The sequence below is a fragment of the Canis lupus genome, chromosome 5 (assembly GCF_011100685.1).
Source record: "Canis lupus familiaris isolate Mischka breed German Shepherd chromosome 5, alternate assembly UU_Cfam_GSD_1.0, whole genome shotgun sequence".
Taxonomy (NCBI): domain Eukaryota; kingdom Metazoa; phylum Chordata; class Mammalia; order Carnivora; family Canidae; genus Canis; species Canis lupus.
The window spans coordinates 72148709-72163026 of NC_049226.1; the positions used below are offsets into that span (position 1 = coordinate 72148709).

Genomic DNA, 14318 nt, shown 5'->3' on the forward strand with positions numbered 1-14318 from the left:
TCTAACGTGAAAAACACAGTCTCTGGCCTTGGGCAATAGAGTAATGCCACACATTTATCATTGTGAAGGCAAAGATTAAGACATGTACAGAAGTGCCTCGGGAGAACATAGGAAGAGATCCTCACCAGCAAGACATGTATCCAGCCAACCTTTCTGAAGCACTTGATGCTAGAGCAGGGCCTTTCACTCATTTGTTTATTTACTCATTAATTCAACGGACATCTATTGAATACAGGTACCTTTTTAGGAGTATAAGCGATGGACAAGGGCAGCCTGGGTGGCCCAGTGGTTTAGCACTGTCTTCAACCCAGGGCCTGATCCTGGAGACCTGGGATCAAGTCCCACATCAGGCTCCCTGCATGGAGCCTGCTTCTCCCTCTGCCTATGTTTCTGCCTCTCTCTCTCTCTCTCTCTGTCTCTCTGTCTCTCTGTCTCTCTCTCTCTCTGTCTCTCATGAATAAATAAATAAAATCATAAAAAAAAAGCCATGGACAAGGTAGACAAGATCCCTTCTCTCATAAAGCACATAGTTTTAGTGTATCATAAAGCATGACTTGAGATGTGGGAAAGAGGAAAACAGAAGAGAAGAAAGGAATTCCAGGTAAAAGGAATAGGAAGAACAAATACACAGAGGCAGGAAATAGCCTGCTACTCTCTACAGCTGCATTGAGTTCATTATTACTTCACAGTAACCTGAGTCTGGAAGTGGGGAGAAATAATGGAGAGGGCTATGCTGTTGATTTGTCCAGTAGGCAGTACAGACAACTTTGAATCTCCACTCTTTTATGATTCTCTCATGTGCTGCTTCTATATCCCAGGCAGAAAAGACAGTACCTTTTAGGATTCTTGGTGCAAATTTTTTAGAGACAGCTCTTTGGTTCTGTATAGTCAATATATTTTAGTCCATCTGGGGGCATAATTAATGCTGTGGGGCAGAGGTAAGGGAAGCAAAACCAGGGGCAGGTACTGGTAATTTGGTCTTGAGAGAAGACCATTGGCCAAGGCCAGAACATGTGGCCTACAGACTCAGTGACAGCATTTGCCTAATGATAATCTAGTATATACAGTCCATTGAGAGAATCCAGCTGAATGGGAAGGATCCAAACTCCCTGGTTTGTGAATCCTGAGGGGGAACAAATGACAGACATGAATAGCCCTTACTGGATTATCAATTTTTTCCAGGAGTGAAACCAGCTCCTGTTAATTGGCATTTCTAAGTCAAACCATATGAAACTGCCAAAAGTTGATGATTTTTGCTCTATAAAAATGGCAATTTCATATGGTTTGACTAATATGTTACAGAGATAGTATAGAGCTCTTGATATTTATTACCTCACGGAGTCTCACCTCTCTAGTTAAGGTATATACTATTAAGTTCCTCATTCCATAGCTGAAGAAATGGAGACTCAGCAAAGTGATGTAAATTGCCCAAACCACACAACTAGAGGAACCAGGATGCAGACTTGTCTAGTCGTTGTCAAAAATCTGGCTGTGATTGACACGCAGGAGTTTATTCTCTCTGTATGGGAGCCTGTGGGGCCATTGAAGGCCCTGTGGTGTGTGTGGGCCTCATTGGGCCTTTTCTATGCTGTGAATCAACCTCTGTGCTCTGTGCTCTGAAGCCAACATAATTGTGGGTGTCCCAGTCCCCTGCTTGGCTGCAGTTGCAAGGAGCTAGAGGACAAGACACATTCAGCTGAAGACTTGGCTTCTGTTGAAGGTGGAGGCCAGACAAAATTCTTGAAGTGTTTCAGAGATGACTCAGTCTCTACTGGGGTTTCTCATAATGACTGTCTGAGCACCTGTTTGCTCCACCATACCACAGACCGTGTTTTTTCAAGAAGTCTCCCATGACTGAATTGTTAATGTCAAAGCTTATAGAGCTGCCAGCCCTTCTCCAGAACCTAAGCTTCAGAAGGGGAAAGCAGTCAGGATGGGCAAGGTCATGCTGGGAAAACATGCTCCATGAGTCTTAGTGGCTTAACATAATCAATTCCTCTCTGAGTCTGTCTGTACCTCTATCTGTCTGTCTGTCTTTCTCAAGCTACATCTCTAGCACAGAGATGTTGTCAGGAGGCTCTGCTCATCAGAGTCACATAAGGCTCCTGGCTGAAGCAGGTATCCTTCCAACATGTGCTTCTACAAACACGTTGGCCCTGGGAGCAAACATGTCAGATTGTGCACTGGTTCTTAAAGTCTCCATCAAGAAGTGGCACACATCACCTATGCTTATATTTCATTGGCCAAGCCAAGTCACAGGGCCATACCTACCTTAGAAGAGGGTGGGAAAATACAGTATTACCAGGCATGTGGAAGACACAGCACAAGAAATGCTTGTGATTGCACCAAAAACATTCATAGCTGTTCCAGGTAGTGTAGAGGAATGTCTGCTCATCCCCAGACTGTTAACCCCGGCTTTGCCAAACACATAACCTCAGGGAGGGCTGATTCAATAGGACAAGAGACTGAATGAAGCCAATTCTACCAACCCAAGAAATCATGAGGACATTTCTTAGTTGGATCCTATCAAACTGAGTGTCACCATTGTAGCAAGAGGCTAGACTCCAGTGAGCAAGGGGAGTTTTCTTTCCAACATCTTTCTATATTGCTAAAGCATATCTTTCCCCTTGGTCTTCTACCCCAAGTAGGCTTGGGCCTAGAGAGTAGTCCTACTTGAGCAATTGATAGTAAACTTGACATTACACCCAAATAATCCTTCTATATGAAAGCCAATGGTAATTATATAGAGAAACTTGTCAAAACGCCATTCCAGGATTCCTCTCTGAGTTATGAAAGCCAAATAAACATCTTTAAATCTTGCTTTGGATAGATGTCAGTCGCTGGGATGAGTTGCACACTACGAATTGATGACATTTAATGTTCATATCAAATCAATTAAATCTGCTTATAGGTAGTTTACAGGTCTTTATGTAATAGATAATGTTGATGAGTTCTTACAAATCCTGATGTGTCTGATGGGAGTATAGACAGTTTATAGGCAATACTAGGAGAAAAAAAGAAAACAAAACTAATGATTTAGTATGTATCGTGATTAGATAGTTGTGGGTTTTTTGGGGCTGTTTTTACATTATATAGTTCTACCCCTCCATTTTCTTAAACTCCATCTAAATCTGGAGGAGATAGAGGCAGTAGGTAAAGAACTTAAACAAAATCTACATGCCAATACAAGCTTATGTCTTCTCTTGCCTCCTTCCTTGTATAAGCCAAATGATAATGTCTAACATGAATGCAGGAAGTAAAAGTTCTGAGAACATTTTACAGTTGTTATTTCTGCCCATAATATCAACTATTTATTTAACAAATGTTTATTTAGCATCCACAACATGCTGTGCAATGAACAGTGAATGAGGTGGACAAGTCCTTGGTCTGTTGGAAATTATGTGTCAGTGGAGACATGGACAGTGAGTGAGGAATAAAATACATGTATAATGGAATTTCAGGTAATAAGAGTCTTTTAAAGAAAGAGCAAAGAATGAGGATGATGAATGACAGGTTTGCTTGAGGGAAAATAGTCAGAGATGCTTTTCCAAAGAGGTAATATTTGGGCCAAGAAATGAACAAAGTGAGTGAGTGAGTCATTGAAAGGTTTTGGGGGAGAGAGATGCAGGCAGAGGGAATCACAAATACAAGGGTCCGATGTGGAATGAATGTGGTATGTCTATAAGCACGAAGGTGAACATGATGATGCTGAGCGAGTGAGGCAGAGCATGGGAGGTGAGCCCAGAGAGGTATGTGGAGGTAAAATCATGAAGGCCAAGATGCAGAATCTGGATTAAATTCCATCTGTGATATAAAATCACTGGAGTTTTGTGAAAAAAAGAGTGACATGATCCAATTTATGTGTATCTTGAACAACTCACTCTGGCTACTGTGTGGGGAGAATCAACTGAAGAGGCAAGACTGGAAGCAGGGAGACCAAGTAGAATATTTCACAAATCTGACATAGAAATTGTTGGGGATCCCTGTGTGGCTCAGCAGTTTGGTGCCTCCCTTAAGCCCAGGGCATGACCCTGGAGTCCTGGGATTGGGTCCCACATGGGGCTCCCTGCAGGAAGCCTGCATCTCCATCTGCCTGTGTCTCTGCCTCTCTCTGTGTGTCTCTCATGAATAAATAAAATCATAAAAAAAATTGTGGTGGCCACTCAGGTGGTCAGAAAAGTCAAATTTTGTTATATCTTAAAGACAGAACCAATAAGAATTACTGATGGGTTGGATGGAAAGATGATGGAAAGAAGGAAAACATGGACAGCCTCTTAGTTTCTGAGTTGAGTAACTTAGTAAAAGGTGGTGCCATTTCCTGAAAGGGAGGAATTTGAGAAGAGAAATCACAAATTTCTATTTTGTATCTCTAATGTTTGAGATGCTTATTAATTATCCCTAGTGGAGATAACAAATACACAGATGAATCTTTGAATCTAGCATTCCAAGGAGACATCAGAGCTAGATATATCAAGATATAAATTTGGAGGTCATCAGCAAAGAGATAGTATTTAAAGCCAAGAGTCCAAGTGAGTTCACCTTGAGAATGAGTTGTAGATATGGAAGAAAAATGGACAAAGGCCAAAATCCTATGTGTACCAACATTGAAGACTGGGAAAAGACCAGAAAATTGGACTGGCCAGTGATGAGGGAGGAAAACCAGGGAAGTATAGTGACTGGAAAGCTAAAGTAAAGGATGATTTCAAGAGGAATGATTTGGGCCAAGTATAGCCAATGGCACTGAGAACTCAGGGACACACAGTCTAAGACATGGGAATTGGATTGAAGGACATGAAGACCACTGGGGAATTTAATAAGAGCTGTCTTAGTGGAATCATGTGGAGGAACCTTCGAAGTGTTCTGAGTTACTCAGAGTTGCAACGTCTTTATCTGTAGATGCTCCCACTTTGGGCATGTTCAAATGCTGATGATGGTAATTGAGTAGATTGATGATGCAGTGGATGGAGTGACTTTAAGAGAGAATCCCTGAGTAGATGATGGAGAGTGGGTTTAGAGAGCAATAGAGATGTTTGATCATCATAACAGAAGAGGTTGAGTCTACGTGCACAGATACAGGTGGAAAAGAGAAAACACTCTTCTGATTACTCAGTTTCTTCATAAAATAAGAATCAGGATCATCTATTGACAGTGAGTGTTGGCTGGCTGAGGAGTGAGACAGTGTCAGTAGTTATCTGGATAAACAAGAGGAGGTGTCAGTAGTTATCTGGTTAAACAAGAGGCAGTTTTGGGGGAATCATGGTTGGCTTTTCAGATGATTCCAAAGGCCCACTTGAGATATGTGGCTAGAAATCTGTGAGGCTGGTAAGCATGGTCATGAATTTTTCTCTGACCACATTCTACTTCTCAGGTCCAAGCACAGAGCAAGAAGAGAGATGAATTTAAACAGGGATAAGGTTTAACATAGCAGTGACAGAGGGGGAGCAGGAACTGAAGTGATGGGGTTGTTTTAGGGATGGACCATGGAATCCAAACTGGAGAAAGATTGATGACAGCATGTAAGCCAGGCCTGGAGACTCTGATGGGTGTGAGCACTGTTTGTTGGAGTGTGTAGATTAAAAGTCATGTGTTTGTGGCCAGAAAGTCTGGTGTTTGAAACCTACATATAGAAAGTGGTGCAGCTATTGATAACATATAGATTTAAACATAAAGTCATTTTCCAGAGAGAAGAAAATGTAACAAGGAAACATTGCCATTATTTTTAGACTGTGGCTACTGAAAAAGAATGGGTGGGAATAAATTCCTAACTTGAGTAAGTTATGTGGACTAATGAATCCTGCCCAAAGCATTTTTGAGATCTCCTAATGCAATTTTTTCCTGATATTACAGTGTTAACATTTGATATAAATCTCTCTCTCTCTTTTTTTAAGGAAAATAGACTTAAGTTTAAATTTTGTAATAATCTTATGGTTCTTGGTTTTTCTCTTGCTGATATGATGAATCACATTGATTGTTTTATGAGTGTTGAACCAGCCTTGTGTCCCGGGGATAAATCCTACTTGGTCATGGTGAATAATTTTCTTAATGTGCTGTTGGATCCTATTGGCTAGTATCTTGTTGAGAATTTTTGCATCCATGTTCATCAGGGATATTGGTCTGTAATTCTCCTTTTTGGTGGGGTCTTTGTCTGGTTTTGGAATTAAGGTGATGCTGGCCTCATAGAACGAATTTGGAAGTACTCCATCCCTTTCTATCTTTCCAAACGGCTTTAGTAGAATAGGTATGATTTCTTCTTTAAACGTTTGATAGAATTCCCCTGGGAAGCCATCTAGCCCTGGACTCTTGTGTCTTGGGAGGTTTTTGATGACTGCTTCAATTTCCTCCCTGGTTATTGGCCTGTTCAGGTTTTCTATTTCTTCCTGTTCCAGTTTTGGTAGTTTGTGGCTTTCCAGGAATGCGTCCATTTCTTCTAGATTGCCTAATTTATTGGCGTATAGCTGTTCATAATATGTTTTTAAAATCGTTTGTATTTCCGTGGTGTTGGTAGTGATCTCTCCTTTCTCATTCATGATTTTATTAATTTGAGTCTTCTCTCTCTTATTTTTAATAAGGTTGGCTAATGGTTTATCTATCTTATTAATTCTTTCAAAGAACCAACTCCTGGTTCTGTTGATCTGTTCCACAGTTCTTCTGGTCTCGATTTCATTGAGTTCTGCTCGAATTTTAATTAACTCTCTTCTTCTGCTGGGCGTAGGGTCCATCTGCTGTTTTTTCTCTAGCTCCTTTATGTGTAAGGTTAGCTTTTGTATTTGAGTTCTTTCCAGTTTTTGAATGGATGCTTGTATTGTGATGTATTTCCCCCTTAGGAAACCAAGAACCATATGATCCTCTCATTAGATGCAGAGAAAGCATTTGACAAAATACAACATCCATTCCTGATCAAAACTCTTCAGAGTGTAGGGATAGAGGGAACTTTCCTCGACTTCTTAAAAGCCATCTACGAAAAGCCCACAGCAAATATCATTCTCAATGGGGAAGCACTGGGAGCCTTTCCCCTAAGATCAGGAACAAGACAGGGATGTCCACTCTCACCACTGCTATTCAACATAGTATTGGAAGTCCTAGCCTCAGCAATCAGACAACAAAAAGACATTAAAGGCATTCAAATTGGCAAAGAAGAAGTCAAACTCTCCCTCTTCGCCGATGACATAATACTCTACATAGAAAACCCCAAAGCCTCCACCCCAAGATTGCTAGAACTCATACAGCAATTTGGTAGCGTGGCAGGATACAAAATCAATGCCCAGAAATCAATGGCATTTCTATACACTAACAATGAGATTGAAGAAAGAGAAATTAAGGCATCAATCCCATTTACAATTGCACCCAAAAGCATAAGATACCTAGGAATAAACCTAACCAAAGAGGTAAAGGATATATACCCTAAAAACTATAGAACACTTCTGAAAGAAATTGAGGAAGACACAAAGAGATGGAAAAATATTCCATGCTCATGGATTGGCAGAATTAATATTGTGAAAATGTCAATGTTACCCAGGGCAATTTACACGTTTAATGCAATCCCTATCAAAATACCATGGACTTTCTTCAGAGAGTTAGAACAAATTATTTTAAGATTTGTGTGGAATCAGAAAAGACCCCGAATAGCCAGGGGAATTTTAAAAAAGAAAACCATATCTGGGGGCATCACAATGCCAGATTTCAGGTTGTACTACAAAGCTGTGGTCATCAAGACAGTGTGGTACTGGCACAAAAACAGACACATAGATCAATGGAACAGAATAGAGAACCCAGAAGTGGACCATGAACTTTATGGTCAACTAATATTTGATAAAGGAGGAAAGACTATCCATTGGAAGAAAGACAGTCTCTTCAATAAATGGTGCTGGGAAAATTGGACATCCACATGGAGAAGAATGAAACTAGACCACTCTCTTTCACCATACACAAAGATAAACTCAAAATGGATGAAAGATCTAAATGTGAGACAAGATTCCATCAAAATCCTAGAGGAGAACACAGGCAACACCCTTTTTGAACTTGGCCACAGTAACTTCTTGCAAGATACATCCACTAAGGCAAAAGAAACAAAAGCAAAAATGAACTACTGGGACTTCATCAAGATAAGAAGCTTTTGCACAGCAAAAGATACAGTCAACAAAACTAAAAGACAACCTACAGAATGGGAGAAGATATTTGCAAATGATGTATCAGATGTATCTTCTGATGTATCAGAAGATATTTGCAAATGATGTATCAGGCTAGTTTCCAAGATCTATAAAGAACTTATTAAACTCAACACCAAAGAAACAAACAATCCAATCATGAAATGGGCAAAAGACATGAACAGAAATCTCACAGAGGAAGACATAGACATGGCCAACACGCACATGAGAAAATGCTCTGCATCACTTGCCATCAGGGAAATACAAATCAAAACCACAATGAGATACCACCTCACACCAGTGAGAATGGGGAAAATTAACAAGGCAGGAAACAACAAATGTTGGAGAGGATGCGGAGAAAAGGGAACCCTCTTACACTGTTGGTGGGAATGTGAACTGGTGCAGCCACTCTGGAAAACTGTGTGGAGGTTCCTCAAAGAGTTAAAAATAGACCTGCCCTACGACCCAGCAATTGCACTGCTGGGGATTTACCCCAAAGATTCAGATGCAATGAAACGCCGGGACACCTGCACTCCGATGTTTCTAGCAGCAATGTCCACAATAGCCAAACTGTGGAAGGAGCCTCGGTGTCCATCGAAAGATGAATGGATAAAGATATGGTTTACGTATACAATGGAATATTATTCAGCCATTAGAAATGACAAATACCCACCATTTGCTTCAACATGGATGGAACTGGAGGGTATTATGCTGAGTGAAGTAAGTCAGTCGGTGAAGGACAAACATTATATGTTCTCATTCATTTGGGGAATATAAATAATAGTGAAAGGGAATATAAGGGAAGGGAGAAGAAATGTGTGGGAAATATCAGAAAGGGAGACAGAACATAAAGACTCCTAACTCTGGGAAACAAACTAGGGGTGGTGGAAGGGGAGGAGGGCGGGGGTTGGGGGTGAGTGGGTGACGGGCACTGAGGGGGACACTTGACGGGATGAGCACTGGGTGTTATTCTGTATGTTGGTAAATTGAACACCAATAAAAAATTAATTAAAAAAAAGAAAAAAAATAACTTTTGTAATAATCTCACAGTGTATTGCTACATTGACAATTATTTTTTCTTGACTGTAGGAGAAGAAATAGATTAGAACAGAGTGGGAAATACTATGGGTTCTGTAGCCTCTCCTGGCAATAATGTAAACTGTAGTGAGTGACCTTGAACTGATGTGCCATTATTTTTTTTTGATGTGCCATTATTAATAGCAATGATTGTGAATTTTTGTGCTATCTTACACTTTACATGTAATCTGGGAGGTTTTGTAAACATCTAGACACCCCCACAGGTGTCATAATACCCCCACATTAGTCATGTGAACAGCATCCAACATGTCTTTATGGAAAAATAGAGGAGGAAGATGTGCACTGCAGCTCTAGGCAGACAGTATGGCAGCTTGTTATAGAAATGACCCCAGCGGGGATCCCTGGGTGGCTCAGTGGTTTAGCACCTGCCTTTGGCCCAGGGCGCGATCCTGGAGTCCCAGGATTGAGTCCGTGTCGGGCTCCCAGCATGGAGCCTGCTTCTCCCTCTGCCTGTGTCTCTGCCCCCCTCTGTCTCTCTCTCTCTCTCTCTCTATGTCTATCATGAATAAATAAATAAATAAATCTTTAAAATAAGAAAAATAAAAAAGAAAAAAGAAATGACTCCAGCAAATCACACTCCCTGCAAAGTGATTTTGCTCCTCCTTCCATCAGAATTAGAATTAATTTCCCCATGCTTTGGTCTGAGATGACCTTGTGGCTTGTTTTGACTAATGAGATGTGGTCTAGAAGTGACGTGGTGTGACTTCTGGGTCTAGACCTCAAGAGGCCTTATGCTTCTGCTCTTGCTTTTCTGGAACAGAGCTGCCTCCACATAGAGGTCCAGGCTAGATTTTGGAGGATGAGAGCTATAGCAGCAAGAGGCCCTGCAGGCATTCATGTGAATAAGGCCATCTTCATTCATACAGCCACTATTAAGTCACTAGCTGATTGCTGTCATAGAAATGACCCTAATTAAGACCAGCAGAAGAACCACTCTGCTGAACTCAGGCCAAATTGCTAACCTGTGGAATTGTGAGCTAATGAGTGACTGTAGTTTTATATTACTAAGCTTTAGGGTTGTTATGCAATAAATAGTTGATGCAACCAGTAAGAGTTACTAACAACCAGTACAGGGAGAGAAAGAAGTAACATTTATTGAGTACCTACATTGTGTTGAGCAATGCCTGAGAACATTATCTTGATTTTGCCTTACAATACCTCTCTGAGGAGGCATAATTTTCTTCCCAGTGGGAATACTAGAGGTCAAAGAATCTCAGCAGCTGGTCCAAAGTCACATATCTGATGAGTAATAGAGCACAGATAAAAACCCAACCAAAGCCCATTCTTCAAATACATCAGCTTCACAACCTCGATGCATTTGTAAAACATCTCTGTAAATTTGACATATCTTTATGCTGTCTGAAATATTATTTATTTAATAATATTTTCCTTAAATTGGCTCATTTGAATAAGTTACTAGACAAATAAATATATTTAAAGCAGAATCATTTTGTTACTAGGACAAATAACCACGCCTAATATTTATTGAATGCTTTCCCCAGGTGAGCTCTCTTCCATTTGCTTTGCATGAATGAATTGATTTAATCCTCACAGAAATTCAATCAGGTTAGAGCTACTGTCATCATCATCCCCTTTGGAAAGATAAGAAACATGAGTTGGGAAGATTAAATAGTTGTTCAATGTCACCAAAGAAATTGGTAGTAGAGGCGTGGTTGTGCTACTGGCATCCAGGGGTGGGGAGAGACCAGGGATGTTACCAAACATCCTACAATATACAACACAGCCTTTCATCTCCAACAAAAAATGATCCCGCATAACTGTCAATAGTGCCAAGTTTAAGAAACCTTGTTTCTGCCTTTCTAAATGGTAAACAAAAATAGGTATTGGTTGCCATGAATGGAAACTCAGAAAAAAAAAAAAAAGAAAAAAGAATAATACAAAAGAATCTCTAGAAGCTGTTGCTTGCCAAGACTGGGTGTCTTGGGAGCTTCTTTTTGCTGAAAAAGATTAACAAAATGTTAGAGAGATAGTAAAGGCTAGAGACTCTCTCCTTGGGTGTAATCAGAGGATTGTAAGAGACTTATAATTGGAATTAAATCTCCTTGTGTGATTCTAAGTAATTTATGCCATGTCCATGTCCCTATCAAATCATCCCACAATCCACTGGTGCAGAGCTCATCCTTTGGAAAATGTGGCTCTGTACACCAGGTGGACAATCTGTACCCCATGGGCCAATCTAGCCCATCACCTACTTTCTTAATAAATTTTTGGGGGAACATAGCTATTCTTAACCCATTAGTAATATAACCTAATAACATAACCCATTCTTTTACATATCGTATATGGCTGCTTTTGCACCACAAAGACAGAGTTGCTTTGTGGCAGCAGAGACCATTTGGCTCACAAAACCCAAAATGTTTACTGTCTGGCCCATTGTAGAAGGGCCTGACCCCTGCCTAGAACTATGCTTGGTACATAGTAGGCAATCCAGCCTATTATGTGCTAATACTTACTGAATGAATAAAGTCCTGGGAGACAACTGCTCTTCTCTGTCTTCCCTCTCCGCCAGTACCTCCTTCCTCCTACTCCATCTTACCCATGCCTATTTAATTATTTGTTTGTTTTTGCATTTCCATATTGCTCACCATGAAATGATAGCTCCATTCTTAAAACACACACTTGTCCACAGAGTAGTTGATCACTGTAAGCTGCTCCGTTTTAGGGATCAGAGATATAAATGGGTCTCCCTGAGAAGGGATGGTGATGGATCACCATGTTCTCAGGAATCTGAGCTATTCCCTTTCTCCTACAGCTGTTGGTATTCACTGCACTTTCTCAGCTCCAGAGTTAAGGGATATATAATAGACACAGGAAGACCTATAAAAGTAACATCTGAAACTGCCGCAGAGCTGAGTATTGATTTATTCATTACTATAAATTTTTTGTCATTACTATGCAATTGCTCTATCTCAGGAAGAATTGATAGATGTGGTTGGAAGCTGCAACCCACTGTGCAAAACTTTTTCCCCCTTCTATAATTTCCTGTAATTCTTCTAAAGAATCATTATTCCTTATTACATAGCTCTGGCATGCCACCTATTTAGATAAATGCATGAACAAGTGTGCAGTAAATATTCATAGTGGCCCATGTGTCAACGGTATATGTCACTAATTAGATAATTTAGTAGTTCAAATAAATAAATAAGAAAACAGAAGCACACCCAGGAAAATAGTGAAATAAAACACAGACTCCTTGTAGGAATCCAGGCAAATAGGACAGCTTTTCAGACTATAGGATCATCTTATATATTGGAAACCAATCAGAAGGTCACAATGATGCTTAATGATGCTGCTTACATGGGGGAGAAGCCTAGATCCACAAGTGCATATGTCTATTTGGATCTTCTTAACAAGCTACATACTTATTTACTTAAGCAAGGCCACTCTGGATGGGTCTTAGGGGATTTGGTGACCTTTTGCCTCTTATCCTGCTCATTTTCTTGGGTCTGTTATTTATGATCCTGCTGATACCAACAGAACTGGGCTCAGAGTCTGAAAACGATGGGTTCAAGTTCTGAGTCTGATACAAAGTGGGTAAGTTACTCATTCAGCTTGGGCCTCAGTATTCTTATCTGTATAATGGAAATCTAATTTGAGGAATAAGGGCAATGATGATGAATTGCAAATGAGACAAGAGACAAGGAAGCCCTTTTCAGGGTCCAGTGTTCCAAATGAACATTAGAGGACATTTGTCTGTTTGCTTGTTTTATTTTAAATGAATGCTCTCAAGAAAAGTAAGCTAGGCAGACAGAGCAGCTATTTAGAGAATCAAGCTACTATTTACTGGGTGCCTCCTTTGTATCAGGCATTGAGATTACAGATACTTTCTATAGGTTAATGACTAGAATCCAACTTGGTGAAGTAAAGGATGTTTTTGCCATGTTTAACAGATGGGGAAACTGAGGATTAGAGGCACTCAGTGTAACGTACTGAAGACGGCAGATCTGGTAAGTGATGCCAGATGGAAATCTCCCTTTCTCTGGCTCTTTCATATCCATTATGCTGCTGGTGATATGCTATGTTGTCTCCAGGTTTTAGTTGAAAGGACTTAATTTGTTTTGTATTTTAGAAATTAAAAAACAAAACAAAATTTCAATCTGAGTTGTCCAGATAGCTTGACTATATTGACAAAATTCATAGTGATCTTCCTCAACTGAGCAACTCAGAGTTCTGTTTACACAAATGTAGTTACCCCAAACAGTCAGTTTGATTAAGGGTCTCTGTGGTGACCTCATGAAGTGGTGTTAAGCAAAAATAATTGGATCTAGTGAATCCTGAGATCTGTCTGATTAGCTCCTAATGCATGAATCTGGCCTTAGCCCTTTCCAGTGGTGTGTTAGAATATGAAGGAGATGGATTCACTTTGTCAAAGAGCTAAAGCCAAATCTTTTAGGCATGCCTAAGCTAGTCAAGGCCTCGTGTGGGCATATTCATTTCTCAAATGCAGATAGGATGAATCTGCATGTTGCCATTAAGCAGTCATATAAAAATTAAACTTATTCATACCATCCTTAGAGCCAGCCAAATTATCTGATCAAGGTGCCCCATTTCTGGTTTGGGTTTATCTAGTCATAACTGAGAGTCCTCATTAATTTATTTAGCAAATATTTAATTTGCACTTCTGTGTGTCTGTAGCAATGGAAGACATTGGAGGTACAAGGATTAATTACATTAATGTGAATGTACCTATTCAGGGAGCCCTGGTTAAAAGCCCCTGCTGTAATTGTTGAACAATACAAATGTAGAGGGATAGATGGATAAATATAGGGATGTGTGGATAGGTGGATAAATGAATAAATTGATAATGAATGGAAGTGTCTTAATCATGTAGGTACCTTTTTGAGCTTTCTTTTGACCCTCAGGAAGACTCAGAATGACTTACTAATATCTCTGTGACTAATGTTGGTACCCAAATGAATCTCTTCAGATCCCATGTTGATATGTCTCACTGCAAATTTTCTTTCTTTTTATTGATAACTGGAGTTCTTGCCTTTTGTCTATTGAGTAGTTTTTGTCTCTTAGCCAGTCCTTCCTAACTACCTTTTTGGTTGTACT

The 14318-nt window shown here is 40.1% G+C and overlaps 1 long non-coding RNA gene across 12 annotated transcripts in view; it reads left to right on the forward strand.

Annotated features, from left to right (window-relative positions):
- Window positions 1-14318, forward strand: part of LOC102156069 — an 801934-nt gene that overhangs the window by 408575 nt on the left and 379041 nt on the right. For all 12 annotated transcript variants that reach the window (XR_005360052.1, XR_005360049.1, XR_005360053.1 and 9 more), the window contains one exon: window positions 13154-13210. This is a non-coding gene — a long non-coding RNA (uncharacterized LOC102156069). The remainder of the gene's footprint in view (window positions 1-13153; window positions 13211-14318) is intronic.